This window comes from Quercus robur, chromosome 4, assembly GCF_932294415.1.
Source record: "Quercus robur chromosome 4, dhQueRobu3.1, whole genome shotgun sequence".
NCBI classification, from domain to species: domain Eukaryota; kingdom Viridiplantae; phylum Streptophyta; class Magnoliopsida; order Fagales; family Fagaceae; genus Quercus; species Quercus robur.
The window spans coordinates 12134316-12141588 of NC_065537.1; the positions used below are offsets into that span (position 1 = coordinate 12134316).

At 40.5% G+C, this 7273-nt stretch overlaps 1 long non-coding RNA gene across 1 annotated transcript; it reads left to right on the plus strand.

Moving 5' to 3' along the window:
- Positions 1 to 293: 293 nt before the first annotated feature.
- On the plus strand, positions 294 to 1661 carry LOC126720596 (uncharacterized). Its single transcript, XR_007653524.1, has 3 exons — positions 294 to 521; positions 1195 to 1298; positions 1564 to 1661. It is a non-coding gene; the product is annotated as an uncharacterized LOC126720596 (long non-coding RNA).
- The last annotated feature ends 5612 nt before the right edge of the window (positions 1662 to 7273 follow it).

Below are 7273 nucleotides of genomic sequence, written 5' to 3' on the forward strand. Positions count from 1 at the left end.
GAATGGACAATGACATTCCCTAAAACTACTGTGTTTCACCTTTTTGTTGTTGCTTCCAACCTCGGTGTTATCTAGCTGCACACTTCTGGGGCTTGGTTCTCCTTCCATGAACCTCTCAAATTTGAGACTTTGTTGACTAGCAATTCATCTTGTGAAAAATTGGTGAAGAATGCTCAGAGGCGGCTTAATGCATCAGGGCTAAAATACATTTTTTACTGTTACCCAAAACATCGTGTTAACCCCTTTTTTTTTTTTTTTTTACTGTTAGCATTTACATTGTGCAGTGCAGTGCTACGTAGGACTCCACTCTCTGTCTTCTCTTCAAAAGCTTAGCTGTTGTTTCCTCTTCTTCTACAAGATTTAGTTGTTTCAAATTGCCAACCTCTCTGTCTTCCTCATAATTAACATGACTGTTCTTACGTTCCTGTTTTCATCTATTATAAGTGAAATGAACCTAAGACATTCACAGATACTAAGGGAGTAATCTTCAAAGGCTAGACCTAACTTGCTTTTAATTGAAGGTTAATCATTCTTCTTCCTTTTAATACGAATGTACTGTCTCTATGTTTATGCAATTTTTTTTTCATCCCTTTGTTTGTTTATTTTATTTGAAAGATCAACTTTATGAACAGAAAAAGTTGTTGCATGTAATGTGTTTAATTAAATTTTTCTAAGAAAGGTGGTTTGTAATCCTTTGATTCAATTTCTTAAGTGCTACAGACTTCTATATATGTGGTAATTTGTAAATTTTTTTTATTTAACCAAAATTAAAGTAAATTTTGTGTATAGGTTTTTAGATTTGCTGTAAGACTTAACGTTGTTGCTATATTTATCATGAAGTGTGGTTTGTGAGTTTCTTATTCATTTCTTGACTACTGAATATTGATGAGAAAACCAGATCTTTATTCTAGACTAAGTAGTGAAGACCCTTTCCACATTTGATGTTACAAAAGAAAAGACTGCGTCTTAATTTGTTGAGAGCCAGGATGATTCTTTTTATGTTCGCAAGCGCTAGAAGTATCTTCTCAAATCAATCTCATAGTGTCAGCTTTTTGGCTTAATATGTTTCTGTATATGTTCACATACGTTTACGTTTACATACGTTTACGTTTTTGCTTAATGGAGTTTGATAGTTTGACAGCTGAAAGTTTCTTCTAATGATATATGTACTAATCTTTCCAGTTCTTCAAACAGTTTTTGGCTTTCCTTGACATATATCAAATGGGACCCTCCCTAGAGGGTGTTTGTGCTTTCATTGTGACCAAAGATTAGAAACCATTCTCTATTCACTCTCCAAGGTATTTTGTGCTTAAAGTCATTAGTTTCATATATATTGATAAACAGTATGATTCTTCATATGTTCTACAATATTAAAAAGGTCCATTCTCATCTTGATATGTAGATGAGATTAACCTACGATGAACTCAATTAACAAGTTCAAAAACTCCTTCAATTTGTATTTAGTTCTTCCCATAAATAATATATATGAATTTATATATTTGATAAACTTAATATGCACTCAACAAAATTTGCTTATGTATCATTTTGATTCCTTTGATACAGCCTGCAATTAACTCCAGTAAACCAAGTGTTGGAAAGACCCGTCTCAAGGAAAAAGGCATGTTTACTGATGAATATTTGTATTGGGTTTGTTTTGCAACTGTTAATGGTCATTTTCGCGACAAATTTTATGGTTCGACGGAATTACTAAGCCCAATTGCTTAGCGGGTCCGACTAATGTATTTTATCAGTGTATTCTGCTCTGTTGCGTGGCCCAAGCCCATGCGAATAGTTGGAGAATTGAATAGGAATGGTTTTGGTGGGTGTGGTTTAGTTCCCATTGGATATTTTACATAGGCCCAGCCTGTGTGTGCCACGAAATGGGCTAGGGACACTGGGGGCATCTAGGGCCCATCAAGGAGGTCCAATGTCAGAAATTTCCACCCCAAATTTGACTCCATGCTCTGTGTGACTGTGCCCCTGATTTTCAGCCCAGCTCCATTTTCCCATACCAAGGCAGCTGACTTTAAGAAAAAGACTGAGCAGCCTAGCCCACTCAGCCACCTAAATGTAGTCTCCCAAGGCCTACAAAGACCAGAGGCAGCAGCTATAAAGATGAAACAACTTTGTTTTCCAAAATCATGCAAAAAGCAACCAAACCTTTCCCTAAGCATAAAACATAACACACCAAGTCATAAAGATAGCATCTGAAAGGTCCAAGGCCTTCCTCCCACCTAAGAACTGGTCACAAGCATCCCCTAAAGCTTGGTATAAATATCCATCACCAGCCCACAAGAAAAGGGGGAGGTTTTTCACACAAAAAACCCAAAAACTTTGACACAAAAAGCCTAGTCAGCTACCTAGTGTATGGACGATTTTGAAGGGTTGGGGGTGAAAATATTGAGATAGAGGAACTCTCCTTCTCTTGCTCGGGACCTCCTTCAATTTCTTCCTCTGTGTGACTGCGGGCTGAAATTTCTGACTCATGAATATACAGTTTCTGCGTTTTCTTATGTTTTCATTTTTGTGTTGGTTTCTTTTTCCATAAAGCACCATTAGCCTTTGTATACCCCACATTGTGAATTTTGGGCTTGGCTCTCCAAATAACTAACGAATTTGACGAACCCAAGGGGAGTTTTGGGCTCATCTCTGCAATCTCGGCCCTTGTTGCACACAAAAAAAAAACGTCCCCGACAGCAACACTGCTAGTTTTTCTCTTTGTTTTAATGTGTTTTCATTACATTGTAATCATAAGCAGATATTTTTCTTTTCTTACATTGGTTTTTCCTACTGCAATAAGATCCTTGTGGTTAGCGGGTGATATTATTCTTAATTATGATGGTTGGTGGACAAAGTTATTTGGCTTTCATAGAAAATAACATCTCAAAAAAAAAAAAAAAAAATTCTGAAACATTTCCTTTCAAAATTAAATGAATTTTAGGTTTATATGTGGTCTTTTAATGATGTTATGAATGATCTTACCCAGATGGATTGGCATAGAACCTCAAACCAAACTGTGATTATTGATGGCCTGTCAAGTTTAAAAAAAAAAAAAAAAACACTATGTTTGTGCTTTGTTTTTGTTTGTTTTTTTTTTTTTTTTTGAGAAAAAGGTAAGCGAAATTTTATTAAAAAAAACTTCAGAGAAAAAAAAAAAAAAAAAAAAAAACAACCAAACAAACTCAGGAGCAATCAGACTGAAATACATCAACCACCTCCTCAGGTAGAGCTTCTACCCAAACCTCCGCATCTGCAGTTAAAACTGCTTTTTTAGCTAGACTATGCGCTAAGCTATTCCCTTCCCGCCTAACATGCTGAAACCTACAACCTCTTAACAGCTGGCCCATCCTCTTAGTCTCATCAATGATATGCCCAAACAATAGATAACAAGGATCTGGACGCTGCAAAGCCTGGATAACGTGGAGACAATCACCTTCAACTACAATATTAAACAAACTCAGCTCCCTTGCAAAAATCACTGCCCTCCGAGCTGCCAAAGCTTCAGCCATATCCACCGATTGAACCTGGCCCAAATTCTGGCATAGAGCAGCAATGACTTGCCCAGCCTGGTCTCTAAACACAACACCAATCGCAGCTGACCCCGAATCTTTGGAAAAAGCAGCATCAAAGTTTGCTTTGTACCAATCTGCAGGTGGTGGAGACCAACGCACTCTAGGCCGTGGAATAGACACACGCTGCTCCTGCCAATTCACTTCCTCATATTCCATCACCAACGCCTTGGCCCGATCACCCAGCTCATGCAGCGGCCAAACAGGTTGTCGTTCCCGCAACCGATTTCTACGTTGCCATAAACACCAAGCCACCGTGGCAAAGAAAGCAATCCTGAAACTTGATCCACCACTGAAAAGCTCCCCTAATAGTTCAAAGAAAGTCCGACACTTCTTCTGAACCAGCGAGCGGAACTCTGGGATTGACATCCAGACCGAGCGAGAATGATCGCACAGCCATAAGCAGTGTAAGGTTGTTTCTGTGTGGTCATCACAGCCATCACACACCGGACTGATTGGGAGGTGCCGAGCCAGCAGGTTTTGTTTTGTTGGTAAAGAATCCCTTGCAGCGCGCCAAATGAAATGCCGTATCTTATTTGGTGTCCGGATCTTCCAAATCTTCTTCCAAACCAGACCACTTTCGTCTGAAGTTGATGAGCTCGGCATAAGAGAAGCTTCAGCAGAAACCAACATCCGGTACGCACTCCTGACACTATACTCACCATCATTGGTTAGAGGCCAAATCATAGTATCTTCAGCCCCATCCTCGCAAACCTGAATCCTACGCACCATATCTGCCTCCCACGGAAGAAAGCAACTCGCTAGGCGACCCGGGTCCCAAATTCTAGTGTCAGGGAGGAATAAGTCACAAACCCGCTGAACTGATGAACTAGCTCTTGGAGAAATGATCTTGCTATGGTTCAAATCAGGCAGCCACCTATGATGCCACACATCAATCAATTGGCCATTGCCAACCCTCCATATTGCCCCTTTCTCAATAACCCCACGAGCTTGTAAAATACTCCGCCAAGCGTAAGAACATTTAGGATGAACTGAGGCCTCAAGAATATTCCCATTCGGAAAATATTTAGCACTAAACACTTTGAAAAGAAGGGATTCTCGATGATGTAGAAAGCGCCACACTTGTTTAGCCAACAACGCATTATTAAACTTTTGGAAATCCCGAAACCCCATACCTCCAATTGATTTTGAAGAGCATAAAGAACTCCACTTAACCCACTGAATTTTCTTCGCATCACCACTTCCCCACCAAAACTTGCGAATCATGGCTTCAATATCTTTACAAAGGCCCATCGGGAGCTTGAACACATTCATTGAATAGACTGGGATAGATTGAATCACTGCCTTAATCATAACCTCCCTCCCTGCTTGAGATAACAACTTTTCCTTCCATCCTTGCATACGGCCCCATATCCTTTCTTTGATTTGAGTGAAACATGCCGTCCTGTTCCTTCCAACAAAAGAAGGTAAGCCTAAATATTTCTCATAATGTCTAATAGCAGGGACATTAAGGGCCACTTTTAGAGCTTCCTGAGTTGCCTCATCTGTGTTTCTACTAAAACAAAGAGTGGTTTTCTCCTTATTGATCACTTGCCCCGAGGCTACCTCATAGTAGGCCAATAGCTCTTGAACTTTATTGCATTCTTCTAGAGTAGACCTGCAAAAAATTAAGCAGTCATCTGCAAAGAATAGATGAGTTAGTTTAGGCCCATTTCTACAAAGTGAGAAACCATGTATATCTCCTTTTGATGCAGCATTCCTTAAGAGTGCGTTCAAACCCTCAGCACAAAAGAGGAACAAATAAGGAGAAAGAGGATCACCCTGTCTTAGACCTCTAGAAGGAACAATCAAATCTTTTGGCTCACTGTTCACAAGAATAGAGTATGATATAGTGGTTATGCATTCCATAATCAAAGCCACCCAAGCAGGCGGAAATCCCATCTTGAGGAGAATTTTTTCAAGAAACACCCATTCTACCCGATCATAAGCCTTGCTCATATCTAACTTCATAGCCATAAAACCTTTCTTCCCTGTGCAGCTATTCTTCATATGATGCAAAGATTCAAAAGCAATTAAAATATTATCTGTAATCAATCTATCAGCAATGAAGGCACTCTGGGTCTCAGAAATAATGGAATTAAGCAAAGGCTTGAGGCGATTGGCAATCACCTTACTTATGATCTTATAAATCACATTGCACAAACTTATGGGTCTAAAATCCGAAACTCTTTCAGGATTGTGAACTTTAGGAATCAAATTGATAAAGGTATGGTTTATAGACCTGAGGATGGACCTCGAATTTAGACAGGATAAAACAGCCTGAGTAACATCCATACCTATATCAGTCCAATAAGTTTGATAAAACAAAGGCGGCATACCATCTGGACCAGGAGCTTTGAGCGGAGCCATTTCCTTGATTGCCACTCCCACCTCCTCACTGGTAAAAGGTCTCATAAGATCTTCGCTCATAGTCTCAGTTACCACAGCTTCAACCCCATCCAAAACCCTGTCAAAATCACGTGGATTTGAAGAAGTGAAGAGATGAGTATAAAAATCAGTAAGGAGAGCCGAAAAAACTCCCTCATCCTCCTGCCAATCCCCATTCCCATCACGCAAACCCTTAATGAAATTCTTCCTCTTCCTTTGTGTAGCAGTCCCATGAAAGAACTTTGTATTTTGATCACCATGTTGCAACCACTGAACTCTGGACCGTTGATGCCACATCTTCTCCTCTTTATCATATAAGAAATTCAATTCTTTCTTAAGCCGCACCACTTCCTCATGCTCCCCAGTTCTGGCCGAAACTGCTTCAGCTTGCCACAGCTGATCCTTAGCTTTCTTGATCTGCTGTTTTACGTTCCCAAAGTGGACCCTATTCCAAGACTTCAACCGTTTCTTACATCGCTTAATTTTTGTGGCAGCAACGAACATGGGAGTACCATTAGGAGCACAATCCCAAGCCCTTTTTACCACTTCTTTGCACTCAGGATCTGAAATCCACATTGCTTCAAACCGGAAGGGCTTCCTGCGCCACTTTTGGAACTCATTTGCAGCATCCAAGGTTAGAAGAATAGGCCTATGGTCTGAGGTAAAGCAATTCAAATGCTTCACCCTACCTGTAGGGAACCGAGTCAACCACTCATAATTTGCAACCCCCCTGTCCAATCTTTCCCATATCCACTCTCCTCTTCGCCTACCATGCCAAGTGAAATCCGGTCCCGAAAACCCCAAATCAGCAAACCCACAATGGTCCAATGCATCACGAAAATTTTGCATCAAGTAGTGGGCCCGAGGTACCCCACCTTTCTTCTCTTGCACTTCAAGCAACTCATTAAAATCTCCCAAGCAACACCATGGAAGCTTAGGTTTAGAACTAAGCATACGTAACATATTCCAACCCTCCATCCTACACCCTGTATCAGGCTCTCCATAAAACCCAGTCAATCTCCACGCAATTTCCGAACCACCATGCACAATCGAATCTATGTGATAGTTCGAAAAACTATCCACCCATACATCAATCCCTGCTTTCCACAAAAGAGCTAAACCACCACCCCTATCATCCGTAGGTACCGTAAAACAACCATCAAAGAAAATCTGATCTTTAACCCATTTCATACGCTCCTTAGATGACCATGTTTCAGATAAAAACACAATCATGGGATCTTGTGCTTGCACAATATCGGCAAGCTCTTGAACTGCACGCCGGTTCCCAAGCCCCCTGCAGTTCCAAGCTAAGATTT